The sequence below is a fragment of the Bactrocera oleae genome, chromosome 5 (genome assembly GCF_042242935.1).
Source record: "Bactrocera oleae isolate idBacOlea1 chromosome 5, idBacOlea1, whole genome shotgun sequence".
NCBI classification, from domain to species: domain Eukaryota; kingdom Metazoa; phylum Arthropoda; class Insecta; order Diptera; family Tephritidae; genus Bactrocera; species Bactrocera oleae.
In genome coordinates this window covers 66,758,111-66,777,359 of record NC_091539.1, presented here as the reverse complement: position 1 = coordinate 66,777,359, position 19,249 = coordinate 66,758,111, and the positions used below count along the sequence as shown (strand labels likewise).

Genomic DNA, 19,249 nt, shown 5'->3' with positions numbered 1-19,249 from the left:
TTATTTTTCTTATGTAACAGTGAAAACGCTCAATTCTGCTATTTTTTAGTTTTAGTTACCATAAAATATTGGTTACATTTATAAACTGTGAAACACATGATGAAGATGGAATTAATAAAAGAATGATTGAAAAAATGATAAACGGATCAATGAATATAAAATATTGCTTTCATATCGGTCAACATGCTCAAAAAGTGTAACTTAAATTAAAATCAAGGAAAAAACTTCAATTAACATCAAAGACAAAAAAAAATACTTCATAATAAATAAATAAATAATTACAATATAATTGCATGGGTTGATATAAAAACCGCTATGCAATGGCCTCGAGTGACACACGTATTTTTTTTTTTTTTTTGTATTTGATGTTTTTCTTAATTCTTTATGATTCGAAAACATTCTTTAATCTTCAATTCATTCCGTACAAGCTATTTATTTTATTTTCCATAAAAACATTTTAGGTATACAAGCGCATTAATAACATACAAAGCAGCTTCCTTCCGTGAAGTAAAGAAAACAGAAAAAATCCAGGCAAAGCTAAGTTTAATAACAGGGTATATAGGTGCAATTTAATTACAACAATAAAGTTCACTTCAGTTCATTAGAAAAGTATATCTAATTTAATTATTTTTCTGTTTATTTTATAAGAACAGCTCTATTTTTTGTTTGCTTCCGAATTACTTTGAATGCTGGACTGCTACATTTCTGCACGTTTTTGTTGAATTTTGTTATTACCGATATTATTTCAAGGTTTGCTTTGTCGTATTAAAATCAAAAAAAAAATCAACTTTTTCTGAGCAAAAATTTTATGTATGGAAAGAAGTTGAATTTAATTCATCTCTTTTATTTTTATGTTTTCTTTTTTTTCTTATTGTATAATTTTTTTTTGGTGTTGTATTTATGTAATATTTTAATATAAGAGGTAATTTACTTAATAAATAAATATATTTAAAAATCGGTGACTCATCTTAAAAAAATTTTATATTCTCGTGATCACGATCTCCAGGAGGACCTCCAAAAAAAAGGTCTGGCAATGAGGACAATTTTTCAACTTAAAATTATCTCATAACGAAAAACCATAAAAATGTATTATAACTATATTAAAATTTATAAAGGTAATGTTCGAAGGACTACTCAAAAATATTTAACGGTTTCTTAAGAAAAAAATGTTATTTGCAAAAAATTTACATTTTAAAGTTTTGAGAGCCGATTACGCATATTTCTCCGAAACTATTTGCTGGAATTTTCAAAAAAGATTTAGTGAATATTTTCAAACACATACTTTGTATATTATGTGCACATTCGCTATATATTTAAAAAAAGAAAAAGGATATTTGGAATATACCCTTTGTTCGAACTGATATATATTTTCACCGCAATCATTATGAACTTTTTTCTTCATTTCTTTTTTTTATAAAAAAATATTTACTTTATACTGCATTTGGTATAAAAAAATATTATTCGGAAAATTTGATATTTAATTGATATATATACATTAACTGATATAATTTTTCACCAGGTTAAAGCAAAAATCCAGACATATATATCAAGCTTAATAGACACAAAAATAAAAACTTCTCATTAACAAAGGTCATAAATAATATTTAATAGACTTAAAAAGCCAAAGAATGCCTTTTGAAACTTACCTAAAAAAATAGGTATCTCTTTCTGAGATTCCTAAAGTGTTCTTAATAATTTTCGTAGCAACTAATAGCTAAAAGTTATTAAATTATAAATAAAATCTTATTAAAAGACACCGCATATAAAACTTTTGAAACAAATTAGCTGATATATTCATACTCTCCATCGATTACACGAAACCACTATTTAAGATGCTCGAAATGCAGTGCAGAGTGATGTTGTCCACTCATCAGCAGTTTTGCATATCACAAACCAGATTCAATTAGTTAATTAATTCCAGATACAAATAGGCACTTAACATACACACCCAAACACTGTTTACACTTACAAATGCTTTCGTTTGCATAACAGCCCATTGAAGTACATATTTACTAACCAATATTTTCTTGGCAAAATGTCTGATATTTATTGGTCAATTAATTTGTGCTAAGCATCGCCGTGACTCATAAAATGAAATTATGTTTGAAAGCAGTGCGGGTTCACATGCGCATAGAGCGTAGATGTGTGTCTGTGTGTGCAAAACTATTACTGTAACGAAGCTTTTATGGCACTAAGAATGTGATTACAGCCAAACACAAACAAACGCAAACACACACAACTACACCCACACATGTGTCTGTGCTATTTATAAAACGAAGCATATATTTGCTTACTCATTTATTTGAATTGCTTTCAGTTTACCAATACATGTTCGCACCATACTTGTAGATAGTGAATGTATACAATGCAATGATGGTCCCTCATACGCACCGGCAACCTTTGTGTGACATAGCGTCCATGGCTGCGTAATGCTGCTGCGCTGATACGGATTTCTGGTTGCTGCCTTAAGCTGTTGTCAATTGTTAATAAAATAGTATTTAATGACAATTTGTTGTTTTTGTTTTACGTTATATAAATATATTTTTGTATATGTACATGGGCGAGTATGTGCGTCTCTTTTCGTGTGAGTTTTTAAATGTGGGGGAAAGAAGAGCGCGAAATGTGAGAAGAGAACGCATTTGGTCATTGCCATTAAATACATTTTTGGATAAAAATACACACATATTCGCCAGCATACAGATTCTATCCAAATACATCCATTGACTAGTATGCATACATATTGACCCATACCAATGCAATAATTTGTCGTAAGCGTTTTTTATTGCTGTTGTTGGCATTAACGCAGCAAGCGCTGCGTATTTAAGCCTTCTCTTACGCAAGTTTTTGTATTTTCTCTCCTTTACTCAACCACTTACCGTTTTATTTGCGCTATTATGCCTTCGATTCTGAATTTGTGCTATTCATTGTCCTTTCATAATGTATTCTGCCGAGATATAGAAGTTAACAACAATATACTTGAAAACATCTTTATCGGTAGTGGGTATTTTTTTGCATTTTCTGAGTGAATTTGTCATAGTAATGTATATATTTTATATACCATCAGAGAGTGGAGATTTCAACAAAAATAACGCACCATACCGACTTTAAAAAAAATCAGAAATTTTTACGTGAGCACTTTGAATGGAAAATTATTGTTATTATTATTTTGGATAAAAAAAAATTTATCGCGAGAATTTTGCATGGAAAATTAAGGTTTTTTCGATTTTAGGTCAAAACAAGGCTTGCTTTAAGTTAAAAAAATGAGTAAAGTGTGTTTGGGGCACAAGAAAGTAAGTTGACACCAAATAAAAAAAGCCAAAAACTTTGACATTTGAATTTTTCACATACATTTTGAGGTTATGTGAAAAAGGTTTTAATACAAAAGTTGTAGATATTTTCATTACCTACAACTTATATAATATATAAATACCAATTATCATATCTAGAACGGAACAAACCAAAATTATGACTTTTTTGTAGATCTAACAAAAGTTGTTGTTTGTTCACAACACCCGCTGGAAAATGCCTTCTGTTTCAAACCACAAAAGAACTAGAAAACTATCAACTTAAGGTTCACACCATTGCAAAAAATTTACTATGCTTATATCGGAGTCAAAAGCTCTTTGGGGCATAAATGTTACTGAATATATATATATTTACTCAAAATTAAATTTCTGGAATTTTTAGACCTTTTCTTGTATTTCTTACAAATAAATAAAAACTTTTTTTCTTATCTATGGTTCAGAAAAGGTCGGCATTATTATTTCAGAATGCAGTAAGTATTAATTTTAAAAAAATATTATAAATCTTTAAAATTTAGTAACAAAACCACACATTAATATTTTTTATTGATCGAAAATTGCCCTATTTAATATTTTCCTTTAAAAAATCGATTCTACTATAGTCTATCCTGAGACTAATCAGACGCTTGTTAGTAACAAAACAAAAGAAGCTTTCTTCGCAGTAATAATGGTTGATGAACTCAAGCCATATAGGAAATTTTTAGATACGATATTTGTGTATATACACACATATACATATGCACAAGAATATATATGTATATAGTATAACGGCTGATCTAAGTATAGGTACTTTTTTTAATAGCTTTTTTTTTGACAGATCACGCTTGAGTCGTGTCAAGCTGTCATGTTACTTTTGTTCAGTATTGTTTGGAAAGACTTATATATTGTATAAATAAATAAGAACGATTCAATATATTTTTGTTGTATTGCTTGCATATGATATTTAAATAATATTTTAGCACAATTTTCAGACAAATACATGTATAATTAAACAAGTCAGTAATGTCATAATATTGCAAAAACACTGTTAGTCAACCACTTTAGAAAAATTTGTCTTAACTTACTATTCAAATCATTTTCACAACGCTTATACTGATTAGCTTTTTATTATATTCAGTAAAATATTAAATATCAATATTGAGCAGTATTGGGGTTTAACTAAAAATCAGCTGATAATTCAGTGACATATTATCAGTGACAACTGTATGCGCCAACATTTATGGTTCAGTTCTTCTAGTAACTTGTTGATTCTCCCTGTTTTCTAACATAAAAGTATTTTAAAAATTCTGAGCTGATCACAAACCTAACTAAATCGATAGAAAGTACCTAAAAATTTCACTTCATAAATTCCTACAGGGCAGCTTCTTTATAACATACACATAGGTATGTATAATGTAGGGGTGTAGCAAAAACATGATAGATGTGTGTAAGTCTTTCACTCACGGCTAATTATAGCTATTGTTTTTCCAAGCATGAGTATGTGTGTGTGCGTGTGCCTGTGAACAATTTAATAATGCGAACATTGAGAGTTCTCTATCTTTTTGAAGTGAAAAGAAGAATAAAGACAAATGACTTTATTAACCAAAGAAATTTTTATTCATTCATCAACTTTGGCTCAGGGTGGGAAGCAGAAGCCAGGTATTTGTGAAACAGTATGAAATATCTGAAGGTAGCTTCCTGAAAGAAAAATATTAAAAAGACTTCTTACTTTTCAGATATTTGCACGAAGCCTAGCAAAAGCTAGTATTGAGCGTCTGAGCCCTCACCCACCAACTTTAAAGGACTTTAAAGGAAACTTAGTAAATTTTGTTAGAATATGTGAGATAATATTTTGCCCTCTTTCGGTTACTTTTAAGAATATCTAAAACTTAAATTTTTTCTTCCACAATTAAACTTGTAAAACTTTTAACACATCCGCGGTATTTCACGTAGTCAGCTTAGCGAAATAAAAGAGTCAAAGATTTAAATGTCAAGCATTCCACTTCCCCTACTCCGTAGAATGTAAAACCGTTGGGATCACTATTCCCACGACAACTGAACGCTTATCAGCATTAATGCGACTTAAGAAAAAACTAATAAAGCAACGCGGATTATTACCCACAAAACGGATTAACGTAAAGCGCATAAGGGACAAACGCACTAGGAAAAGTCAATGAAAATCAAGGAACCGTGAAATGTGCGCTACAAAAAGTACAAAATAGCATTCAAAAACGCCGTTTCCGTATTCATTAACTGGTGTCGGCGGCACGCAGAGTTTGGGTGAAAAGTTCTCGAAGTGAAAAATAGAAAATCTTGCTTATTAGGATTTTTTTATAACGCGCTTGTAAGGCCGTAAAAGCTGTTCACGAAGAGCACTCGCCACTGACTGGCAAGGGAAAACTAATAAATTCCATTAGAAATGCAAATGCGAGCTAATAGAAGGATGGCATAAATTATTAATAAGAATGCTTTGGTACGAACTAAAATATGTTTTAACTTTTTTTTTTTTTTTGATATTTAGGCAGTTTTCTATTATAGTTGTTTTTGTTTCATTCTAAAATATAAAAAAAATTAATAATTCTTTTGAATTATGATGCTTAAAGTTATATGCTATGCAAATGAAGCCTAAGCTGATTTGAATATTTTATGTATTTTATAAAGTTGCCACTTGTTTAAAAATTAAAAAGATGTATATGAATAACATAAAACACAAAAACATACGGAGAAATTTACAAAATTTCATGAAAAAAGGGTTATGAGAGTTGCCACCTAAAAAAAAAATAATTCAATAACTAAATATAACAATAATAACTTCCATAACGACGACTGTTTTTATTTGAATTACGTTGGGATTGTTAATATAACACTTAAATGGCTCAAACCAAAAACAATAAATAATGCTGCCACCTGTTGAAAATTTAAAGAAAAAAAGGCAAAAAAATTTTAAAAAAATAAAGTAGTATTAAATAAAACTATAAACGGGACAATTTTAAAAATCCATAAAAAAAGCTTATAAGAGTTGCCACCTAAAAATAAATTAATTCAGTAATTATGCCCATATTCCATAATGACGAATGATTTTATTTGCACCAATTTGGGATTGTCGATATAACACGCGGCTGACTCAAACAAACAAAAAAGTCAGAATATTGCCACCTGTTGAAAATGTTTAAATAAAGATAAATAGCAAAATAAATTTTAGGAAAATATAGAGTATCATAAATATAAATTAAAAACTTTATAAATTTGTTAAAATTTAAAATGCTTTTAATAATTAAATAATTTAAAGGTTGCCAACTGTTTAAAAACTGAAACTTAGTTTTCATGGAAATTGATAAGAAATGTGAAATCTTAGAAAATGGGGGTTTAACTAACCACGTTTGTAAAATATTTCTGTTAAAAAGATTTTGTTTAGGGTTGCCACCTGTTCTAAGAAATATCCAGTTTTGGTGATTTCTGTTTAACATGAATCAAATTGGTTATAAATTTTACGTCTCTTTTTACTTTTTGTTAAATATTTACAGCCCTTTTATGCGATAGTAATCCAAGAAACAAATAAATTTCACCTAAATAGTATTAATAGTACATTAAGTCAAAGTCCTCAAAATCTCCGCAAGATTTATTACATGCTCAGGTAAAGTCAGATAGTCGAGTAAATAGGCAAATTTTGAGAAAAGGTGCCAACATATTATAAAATATATATAAGCACCTTTGAAGAACCATAAATCGCAGTGACAAACGAGAGCAAAGCCGCATATATCGTAATCACATATGCTGGTAAAGCAGTGTGTATATACCCCTAGTACATAAATATATGTAATATCTGCTTTTCCAAATATACATATGCGCTGCAGTAGTATATAGGTATAGCAATAAATAAAGAAAAAATCACTAGAAGTGGAACCACAAAGCAGTCACGCATCCTTGAACTGTCGCTGCAAAATTTCTTCATTCTGCCAAAATCCTTTAATGTCCGCTCGGTCTGCGCAAGCGAAAATCTAGCTGAGCTGCCGTTAAAAAATTTACGACTACACGCATACACATGTGTGAGTGTGTGGCCTGAAAATAAATCTGAATATGCATAGTTGTCCACCCACACAAGCATATCAACTGCAGCGCATAGCCAAATAAAAGCTGGAAAACAAGAAAGAAAAATCTATGGCGAGCGCGTACAAGGCATAATGTCTTTAAGGTGGCGCAACTGACATTTACGAAAACAAAAGACATTGTTTAGTTGACTTTTATGTTGCTGGGGGTATACAGATTATGTGTTTATGTGTGCCTGGCTGCCTGACAGACATTGTGTTTGGATAACATATTAACTTGGTCGGTATATAAATATTTCAGTTACTGTTTTGTGTGAGTACTCCCTCAATGCTTGCAATGGAGAATTGCTTACTCTCTATAGGTATGTACTTGTATTTGTACGTAAATTATATTGTATCATGGATTCTACTTTAAATTGGATTTTCTGCTGAGTGAACAATTTAAAGAGATAATAATAATAAATTACGGGAGAATACATATTGACAGCGAGAAGAATTTACGAAAATGTATGATATATAACTAAAAAAAAAAAATATAGCGAAAAAATATTTTTGAGGAAAGAAATATGTTAATGGCGTACAAAAAATATTTTTTTCTTAAAACTTTTCATATGACACACATTTTTAGAATGTTGCTTATTTTTCCCGTTTTGATCTAGAAAAATTTTATAATTGTTTTCGAGTTTCACTTTTATTAATCGATAGCAACTCTATTACAAAATATGTGAAAATAATAAAAGGGTTCCAAATAATTTGAGGAACGCTTTCTTAAATGCTTTGTGGGTATTTGGAAAACTTTTTGATATATTCAGTTTCACATTTTCTATAGATGGCCACACTATTCCAACACTTTCTTGATGAAACTAAAGCGGTACTAAATAATTTTCAGGAAATATCAATGAACTTTTTTTATTTAAAATTTAGGCTTATAAAATAATATTTTACTCTATATTGTTATTTGTGTTAGGTGGTAACACTGTTTTTAATTATATCTATATTCTCACAAATATGTTCAACACACACTCTCTAGAAGACTTTTATAAAAACCTTATGCAAGTGCACATTTGGATATTTATTTATAAGTTTTAATTTTTTTTCTAGTTGGCAGCTCTAATAAAAGCTATTCTTAATATCTTTACATTCATGTCTTCAAATACTTCCAAGAAGGCCTTCCTTTTCTTGTTACATATTTTGTAATATTTTTTTCAAATTTACTTTTAGTGAAAGATGACAATTTTATACAGATATAAGTCTGTAGTAAATTCCGCTTAATTTTTTAGAAGTTATACAAATATAGAAAATTTAGTTTTTTATAAATCTTATTCGTGTATGTTTTTTTAATTTCGCTAAAAATATTATTGTAAAAGATTTTTACAGCTTTCCTTCAAAATTTTTAATTTTTTGTGTTTAATTGTTTCTTATGTATGGCAACATTAAATGTTATCAACTCTGACTCGAATTTTTTACTCCCTATAGCGAGCTAGCATGGAACAAGTCAATGAATTTGCACCGCTACTGCCTTCCGTTGACATAATAGCAATAGCAGCGGTACCCAACATCTGTCATAGACCGTTACGAAAACTTTTTTTGTTTTGAACGCTAAAATTCGCTGCTTCAAATGTATGCTAAAAAAAATTATTTTTGAGAAACTAGAGCACGACTGTGAAATCGCAACGTATGCAAATAACTTTTTAGATTATGAGAAAAAGCCTGTAACTTCGACAAAGAACTATTAACTTTTTATCAAGGCATGATCGCAGTTAAATTAAATGTATAAAATTCAGACCTTGGGTAAAATTTTTGAAGACTAATAGCACAGCGCTTTCATTTTCATAATTTAATTGAATTTGCGTATTTTTTTTTTTGTTTTTGTATATAAAATTTATTTGTTTCATTCTATGTTCGCTTCTACTCCATTTCACCACTCATTACCACTGTGTTGCGCTCTGTTAAACTTCGCTTTTGACATTGTCAAAAATTACAAAAGCGCACACAAACAATCATTCGCCATGTTTTTGACATGCATTTGTCTTTTTTCGCACAACTTTTATTTTATTTTATTTTCAATATTTTTGTGCATAACTGACTGTTTGGCACATGCTTCTGGCGCTTGGCGTTTACTTTTGTGTTATATGTGGTTAAAGAATTTGACATTTGTTCGCCTTTTTCAACAAACAAATGATGTTATATATACATGCACATACCTACATACAAGTATATATGTATATAATGTGTATATATTAAATATAAATTTAGAATGTAATATGTATTTCGAGTGAAATATGTTCATTGCCTTGACACCACGAGTGTAAAAGTCGCAGACGCAATAGACTCGTGTAAGTCAATTTATAAACCGCTGAAGGGGCTGAAAATCTAATACTTATGAAATTATAGGTGTATGGAAATGGCAGAGTTATTAACGAGATAACAAAAAAACGCGAAACCCAAGAAAGCATATAGCGCTGTATGCTATCAAATGTGACGTGGAAAAGTGTGAATGTTCTGAGCTTCAAAAATATAATTTTTTCTCACCAGTCAACTTAGGCTTTTTTTTTTTACAGATTTTCAAAGACATATATTTGTGTTATTAAATATTCTTAATTTCAAAAAAAATTGTTGGATCACAACAGTGTTAATAATGCAAGCTGTAGTGGACATACCTACTACATAACCAATTGCAACCCCTGTAAACCCAAAACTAGAGCGAACTCTAAATAAACATGGAAGTGAATAAGCTACTTAAGAAAATATTTGAACAGTGGCTGGACTTTTTAATACAAAGAGCAGAAGCTGATGAACTTACAGATGATGTCATTTATTTTATATTTATGAATAGAATTTCCACAAGTCATAATCAGTAAACCAGCAACAATACTTTTAAGCAAATTATATTTTCAGAGTTTTACAAACAATAATATTTTATTTATAGTTTTATTTCTTAGATTCATATTTTGCTTATATAATATATATATATACTACAAATCATACTCAACTCATCTGTATCCCCAACATCACGCACATAACAAGATATCTAAGTTCTATTGAACATACAAAACTTAAAGAGAAGATATCAAAAATATATCAAAAGTATTATGTTTAAATATTTTTATGAACACATACGGAAGCAACTAAGAGTTTACGCTTGAAATCATTGCAAAAATTTCTAAGAAAAAAGTAATACTCATAGAAGCTTGCCCAAGTGGAAAAAGGCAAATAACATATTCCACAAAAGCTATTTATTTCTTAGGAAAAGGTGACTAAATATCGTATCTATACAATGAATATATATATATATTTATTATATGTTCGTATACATTAAAGCGGTTCCAAAAAAAATCGACAATTGCTTTCACTTTATACTCTGAAAAACTGGTTGGTGGACATCTCAAAAAAGTTCTCTTCAAGCATGAGCTCTTAATATCAATAAGAAGCTGTCATACGCTTTTTAATTACCTTTTGTTTTTTTTTTTTCTTTAATATTTGAAAGTTACCAACTTTTAAACTGTAAAATTGATTAAAACTTTGTACGAGACGATTTTGTAGAGAACTAAATTTTCTACAAATAATTACAAGAGATATTTATTTTTTCAAAAAGTAGATGAGAAATGAATTTTTAGAAATTAGAGAAAGTTTTCAATATTAATTGTTTTAGAATTTTAAGGGTATATTTACCCTTATTTTCAGAATACACCGTGAAATTTTTTAAGAAAAAATTTAATATTTCGCGTGTTCCACGCGGTCTCCGGAACGCTTAGAAACGGATGCATCACTGCTGCAATGATTCCAAAAAAAAGGGAAAAAATAGCTACATTCTTAATAAAATAGTTGATACTTAACGATTTAGATAAAAAAAACTGGTAGAGCATTGCGTGAAGAACCATTTATATGCAAAACCTGCATGTCACCGACGAATCACCGCAGCATATGCTTTTTCAAGTTTTTATTTAATTTCACAATTTTTGGAATTTCTGCTTGCCTACCGAAACAGTCAATTATTCCTTTCGGTCTCTATATGAAACATATTTATCTTCAGTATGTCGTCATACTTTAACCTTAAAGCTTTATAATCACATATTATCACAAGAAAGTAATATCAAAAACATTCGTTTAAATTTTGACCTTCATATATTCTTTATTACCTAAAAAACTACAACAAGCATTATCGCCACATTTCACTATTTTCAACGGTACCCAACGCTCACTAAATCCCTAATTTCTTTGCAATCTCTGAATTTCCATCGCTCAAATAAACAGGCCAATAAACATAGAGATGAATAAAATAGTTGTAAAACTCTTAAGCGAAAAACGCCCCTTGGCGCATAAAATGTCAACGTAGTCTACAAATAAAGCAATGATATACGACAGCATAGCCTAAATGTAGGCAACACTTTAGGCGTCAAAGATAAAGCAAATAACCAACCTGCATGTGATTTCCCTCTGCTCTTTCTCTTCTTTCTCACTGTATAACGACACCCAAATGTGTAGTTGTAGTGTTTTGCAACATGCGCTTGTATTTGTGGGCATCTGCCAGCAACGCCATATGCTTACTTTATCCGCTGCTGTTTTTAGCGTGCTTTTAGGCGTAACGCAAATTTGCTAATAAGCTGAATGTGCGCACCAGATGATGGACAGCTTCAGATTTTGTCTGTTGTACTGAGCACTTATAGCGCTTTTTAGGCGTGGGCGACTGTTTTACGGTTGCTGGAGATTTTCGTAGAATTTTTCGATTTTGTTGTGATAATTTGCTTTCATGCGAATTTTGGTTGTCGGTCGTGTATATAGTTAATCACATTGTTTTGTAGAGCACTAATTAATTTTTTGCAGTGTGATATTTTATATTGCGTTGAAGCATGAATTCAGATTTTACATTTTTACATTACATTAAGACTTTTTTTTAAATAAATTAAATTTTTTATACTTATTAAAATTTTTTTAAGTTACATACTTTTTTGTTTCAAATTTTCCTCTTCTCTCAATAAACGTAATAAAAACAATTTTTACTGTGTTTTAATTAATTTTTTTTTGTTTTTTAATTTTCACTATTTTTCATTTATTTTCTGCTGATATTTAATCCTTTTTATCCTTTCTCCCCACTTTCCGTCTGCTACACGCTTTTGTCTTCACTTAATTATTCATCACCATCTCATTGCTGTTATTATTTTGGCTTGTTGCTGTTGCTTGTCAGCTTCGCTTAGAATTTCCTATAAATCACCATAAAATGAAGCACGATTTGCGCGAGAAAATGCCAAATTACACACAAAGAAACATAACTTACACTTCGCAATGATGGCGCTCGTCGGCTGTCGTGTTAGCCTTGACGTGAATACAGTTATTTTTTTTTTTTACTTTTCCACTTGCTTTCTCGACTGCTGCGTCTGCCGCTGATTTCACTTTCTTTACACTTGTCTTACACGCACACAAAAACTATAATAACACGAGTAATAGTCGCCTTAATTTATCTCCACTTCTCAGAACCCGGCCAGCAACATTCCGCTCTTCACTTCTCACGCAGCGGGTGGCATTTTTATATTCTTAATTTTAATATCAGCTTTTATTTGTAAGTTTTTATTCATTAATCCTTACTTTTTTGCTTTGGCGTTCACTCTTTACTACTGCTTTATTTAATGCAGTGTTTACTTATATAGTTTTATGATTTTAATGCCGAATTCTGGCTCACTCCACAGTATGTTCGCCTGTTGGCGCTTTTCAGTAAAAGCCCCCACTTACTTTCGCACTACAGCTTCTCACTGCGCTTTGTCACGTATACGCCCTGTCGCACCACCACGAGTTGTTTGCCTCACGGTCAGCGCTTGTTGCAGACGTACCTTCGTTGCTAACTTGTCTTTCAGCCTTTAGACTTGTCTATTTAGTTGGCGGTTTGACAGTTTAAGCTGTTGTTGTTGGTTTGGTTCATTTTTTGCCGCATATCATGTAGCTCGGCTGTTGCTTTCTTCACGGTTGGCTCCGCCAATTGCCACTTTAGACAAGGCTTTCAACCACTTTACAGTCAAAGGGTTTTATTTAATTTGTATACAATATGTTTTTGCGAATGTATGTGTGCGGTGTTGTATTTCTTATGTCGACGGCCACACTAGAGCAGATATTTGTCGTGGTTGCGGTTTTATGATTTATTAAAATTTCCATTCATATATAATTAGGAGTTGAGTGTATGTCTTCATATAAGTGTATGTGTGTATTGGTATGCTCGTGTGCTAATATTTGGCAACACACGTGCCATTAGGGAGAGCGCTTAGATGTTTTGTAATTATAAGCAGACATATATTTTATACAGCCGCTTAGAGTGCCCTTATGGAAGAATAATAAAAAAAACAACTTATAAGTTTAAAAGGCTAGTAGAAATTAACAGAAATTTTTTCTATAAAATATATATAATATATTCATTACAGAAAAACCAAAAAACAAAAATTATTTTTAATTTATTCACTAAGTGGCAACTCTACTAGCGAACATTTTTAATAAGATCATCTCAAATACTTTCTCAAAGACTGTCATAAACTGCATACCACATAAAACCAATTTTCTCGTCTTTACTTTTATCGATAAGGGGCAACACTATAACCAAATATTTGGAATTAAATCACCTGAAATACATTATCAAAGACTTTCTTGATCAACTTCTCATTTAATAAAATTTTTCTTATTTCTATTTTACAGTATGTAGGTGGCAACACGATTACCAAACCTTTTTTTTAAAACATCCGAAATACTTTCTCGAAGATTTCTTAAACTACTATATACTCATTTAATAAAAATTTTCTCATTTTTACTTTTACCATAGTTGGCAACTCTATTATAAAACATTTTTATTTAAAGGCTTCCAAAAATTAGGTCCAGTCCGTTTGGTCTTTTATTGATTTTTCAAAAGATAATAACTTTGTGTAAATTTTTCCGATTTTAGTCAAATGTGCGCTGTTTTGTTCGTAAACTTGTTGCCAACGAGATGCCAACTTCATTATACCCCTCTGGCTGCGTCCCTATTGGCAAAAAACTCGGAGAGCCAATTTTCACAGGCCTCTCTTGGGGCCTACTTCTCACCATTAAGCGCGTTCACCATGGACAGGGAAAGATGGTAATCAACCAAGTGAAAAATTATTTTACAAAGAAAGCATGAAGTCTTGTATAAGAAAATGCATCCCTGGGTTCTTAAATCAAATAAGAATTTTTTAAATTTATCAATTTTCGATAATATACGCACTAATATGCCCCTAGAATGGAAACTTGAAGAATAATCTTGAAATTCATGCCAGCGGTATTATTTATCACTAAGGGGAGCTCAAAAAATATACAGCGAGAGCAACCCACGATCAAGGTGGTTTTAATACAGTATTTTGACAGTATTTTGCAAAACTCTCTTTGCACCAAGCTAGATAACGAACTCATAACTTTTATGGTTATCCACATCCAATAAATTAGATCGATCCTAGTGGAAGCGCAACACTTCATTTAAGGTCTCTAGACTGCACAGGACTCACAGTTGCTAAAAGCTTGCCACTCCTCTTTTAATAAGGAAATTTTGGGTAAACTTTGGGACAAAAATTGTCACATAAATTTTTTTTTTTTTTGTTTTTACTAGAGAAGAGAAATTTTGGTAGCTAATTGAATTTTAAATAGAAAACTGTCAAGTTTTCATAACTGCCAAGTAGTATTAGATCTCGACTACATATGAGCCATAATTATTCTTATTTCTCCTCATTCATTGCGCATTGTGTTCACACGTCACCTCTACGCAGAAAATTCCAGTTACCAGACCTGCTGGAATATCAATTTGTAAATATTTCGCCTTTAGAGCAAATATGTGTACATCAACACCCACACACATGCCAAACGCCTCCGTGTTCACCAAACTCATGAATTGGCAAATTAAACAGCAACTGAAAAGTCAACCGAGAACCCATTTTGGAAATTGCAGCATTCACGTTTATGTAAATAAGTACGAAAATGCACAAAATGTGGCAACTGCTATTAATCAGTGTTGAAAGCAATAAATAGCTGTTGGCTGGGAAACAAGCAATTTCAAATTTGCACGAGCTATAATTAGAAAAATAGGGAAAAGAGAGACTGCATTCCAAAGAATTAAGTGAAAAATATTTGGAGAGAAAATTTTCGGATCGCAAGTGGTGCAATAAAGAATTAAAGTGAAATGCGTGTTCATCTTTTTCCAAAAAAAAAAAACAAAAATAAATCAAAAAATTTTATGCAATTTTTTATTATGATACCTAGATAAGTTCGAAGATCTCTATGCTCCTATAATAAACGAGAGTACTAAAGAGCTTAAGGTCAAGGCTAGTATTGCCGCCCTGCTATCAGAGTGAATAGTCAGTATATCTATCGCTGCCTTAATGGCGACAACCTCGGCCTGAAAAACACTGCGATAGCCAGGAAGTGTGAAACTGAAGTTGATGGAGTGTTTCTGACAATATATCCCTCCACCAACCTTCCCCAAGCTTTGACCCATCCGTAAAGAAACTCACTACCTCTCGTCGGTATGTGGGCAGGGAAAAAGCCGCCAAAATTCGGTTTGGTGACCGGTTGAAATGGACCTTAGTGATGCTGATGAACGTTCTCGAGTTTCCTTGCAAGTGTGGTACTTTCTAGAGCCCTCAACTACAAAAAAAAACTCCATAGAACATTATGGACTAGAATATAGTGTCGTAGAGCCAGAGGACCACTTTCGGTGAGACACCCCACCTTTTGCCAGGAGCCATTGCAGCAGCATAAAGCAATCAATGTCGTCTTTGCCCTCTCTTCGATATTAGGTTTTCTTGAAAGCTTCTTATCTATGCGCAGGTTGATGCTTTCCATTCGCGGCAGAGGTGCCTCCGGGATCTTGTATCTCCTAGTAAATAAAACCATCTCAGTTTTATTTGAATAGATGGCAAGGCCATTAAAATTTAAATTATTACATAAAGAAATTCGAAGCATGTCACTTATCGCTCGTCATTTGTCACTAATAACTAGTAAAAAGTAACTTTTAACTTATAATATGTTATTATCATTTATCACTAATCATAAATTATTAACGATTGTTTTTAAGTTTTCAAGTTTTAATGAACACTTAACTCATCTACAAAGCCGTAATCGATTCGACATTTCTTCTTGTCAAAAAAATTCATGTCAAAGCAACAAAATGTTGAATTCGATACAAGAGAGTATGTTGTCACCTCTTTTAAGTGATCTCACTTTCTTCAATGCTTTGGTTTATATCAAATAACTGTCGAAAATATTAAACTTTAAATTACAGACGAGCTATTTCAGAAGCATTTATTTCTTAGTTTTATTAAAAATTTCATTAAGATTTATTTAGTTTTATGGAGAACGTAAGGCATTGCCACTGTTTCTAAATAATTAATTCCTTCCGACCAAACATATCCCAGCAAGCCAGCTATCAGTTAAATCATTGCTTAATTACCCAAAACCGCTACCAGATATTTCCGTTAAAGCTTCTATGAGGTTTTTAAGACACAATCTCCTGCATTCTACAAACAAACAAAAAATAAAAAATAAAAAATAGACAACCAAAACCCCATCGCAAGAGCTGCACAATAAATGTGAGTTTTTCAGTCCTAAAATTTAGTAGACGACGCATGTTCATGAAGAGTACAGTTGGCTTTGGTTAACCCGGACATTACTACAGCAACCAAAATGCAATTTCAAGCGTATCCATTTAATTCTGTGACCATGCAATACTAAGTGCATGTGGTTGAACTAAGCTGGGTTAAACTCCTAAAAAATATTGTATGGCTACATGAAAATCAGTTTGTTTCTTTTTTATGGAAGTGAATTTTGCGCAAAAAGCTGCTCTAGTCACTAACAAAAATGTTTGTAAAATCGGAATTTATACAAATGATTTTGTGTGTCACTTTTACTTTTTACAACGAAAATTTAAGACGTAAGAAAGGCGCAGGTTGGGTTTATTATATTTATTTATAAATAATATAAATGAATCCAACGGAGGTGTCGTTACTAGGCGCAAGAGAAGTTTGTATTCTATGAACAAAGCACCTAACTCCAAAACGGGGTACATTTTCCACACATTTTTTAATTTTTTTTCATATATAGAGTTTATTTCGCAAAAAATTCTTTAAAATCTTTAATTTTTATAAAAAATCCTTCCAGACGACATTTGGGCAGTCACTAACACTTTAAAGCAAAATAAGATATTAAAAAACGTTACCAGCTGTCACAATGCGGCACACCAACTCCACTCAAAAACTGTCTCAACAATTTGTCACAACTTTACCATAAACTATTTTCGAAACAACTCAACACTTTTTTCTTGTTTTTGCATTTAATTTACTGTTACTTTGAAACTTTTTATACACTGCTTAACTTTATTTGAAAGCTACAAATCAAACTCGCGCGCTTTTCACGCCCACAAAGGAGTGCCGACAAATTTTCGGAAATGCTCCGACTTCAAAAGGCTTCAAACGCTCGCTCGATGCTCGGTCACTGAATTTCACAAACGTTCACTTACGTTGTCGAAACGAAACTACTACTTGTTGGTCGATTGTTGTGTTTTGTTGTGAAAGGAACATAGCGAAAGCTACCAGCCCGGCGACGTATAAGAAATGTAAGCGCAATCCGTGAAGCTAAGCAGCAGCATCGTTGTTAGAATTTTAAGAGAGAACACCAATGTTTTTGCTTAATTTGCTGATGTGTTGAAATGTAAGTGTAGAGTGTATAATAAGAGTATGCGTGCTGTGAAGTCTTCGGTAAAAATGTGGTGAGTAGCTTTTTTGCAGAAAGAAGCTCTGCGCGTGAAAGCTTGCGCACACCTTTGAAAGCTTTAATTGGTATTTAGCTTTCAATATTCTATTTTGAATTTGAATTTTATTTATATTTACACATATCTTATATAAAAATTATTAAACATAACAGCAACTAGATAATACGAGAGTAAACAACAGTGGAAATTTAAAAATTAGTTGAACTCTAAATTTAATATGATATAAAAATTGTAAGGTTGGAAAATTTATATAAATTAAATGAACCTTAGGAATTTCATATACTGATAAATTGAAAATTTATTTCAAAATGAGCAAATAAAGAAAAGCTAAGTAAAATTATGTACGTCGATTAAAAGTTCTGATAATCTTTTTAGTAATACATATTATCCAAATAAATTTATCGACTGCGGTTTTTAATGTATAATTACTGAACGGAATACTATTGAAATTTTTTGCTCAATGCACTCCGCAAATTTTCGGGATTTCGAAAATGCGGGATTGGAAGTTTGATATATGTTACTATGTTATACATAATATTTATTCAGTTTATATATGTATTTTTTATGAAGAGTCTAATTTTAAAAGGTGAGCTTTAGCTTTTCTAGATAAGGCGATAGCAACCCAGTCTGCGTCTTTCTTTTATCTTAAAGTTTCGTTGTAAAAAGTAAAAGTAATATTCAAAATCATTTCTATAAATTTCAATTTTACAAACATTTTTGTTAGTGACTAGAGCTGCTTTTTGCGCAAAATTCACTTCCATAAAAAAGAAACAAACTGATTTTCATGTAACCATACAATATTTTTTAGGAGCTTAGTTCAACCACATGCACTTAGTATTACATATTCACAGAATTAAATGGATACGCTTGAAATTGCACTTTGGTTGCTGTAGTTATGTCCGGGTTAACCAAAGCCAAATTTTGTTGGAGCAACTGTACTGCTCCTGAACTTGGTTCGTCTACTAAATTTCAGGACTGAAAAACTTGTATTTATTGTGCGGCTCTTGAGATGGAGTTATGGTTGTCTATTTTTTTCATTTATATATATATTTTTTTTTTGTTTGTAGAACGCAGGAGAGCGTGCAACACGTATGAACGTACACAATGGTTTCTGTAAGAATTGTTAATTGTGCCTAATAAAAGAGTTTGTGGTAGTCCGAGTAAAATTATACACA

General features: G+C 31.4%; 1 protein-coding gene across 1 annotated transcript in view; it reads right to left on the bottom strand.

Annotated features, from left to right (window-relative positions):
* Window positions 1-12,204, bottom strand: part of LOC106624506 (inactive dipeptidyl peptidase 10) — a 241,150-nt gene extending 228,946 nt beyond the window's left edge. Inside the window, exon 1 of the mRNA XM_036368603.2 lies at window positions 11,748-12,204. The gene's annotated coding sequence lies outside the window, so the exon portion shown is untranslated. The remainder of the gene's footprint in view (window positions 1-11,747) is intronic.
* Window positions 12,205-19,249: the final 7,045 nt, after the last annotated feature.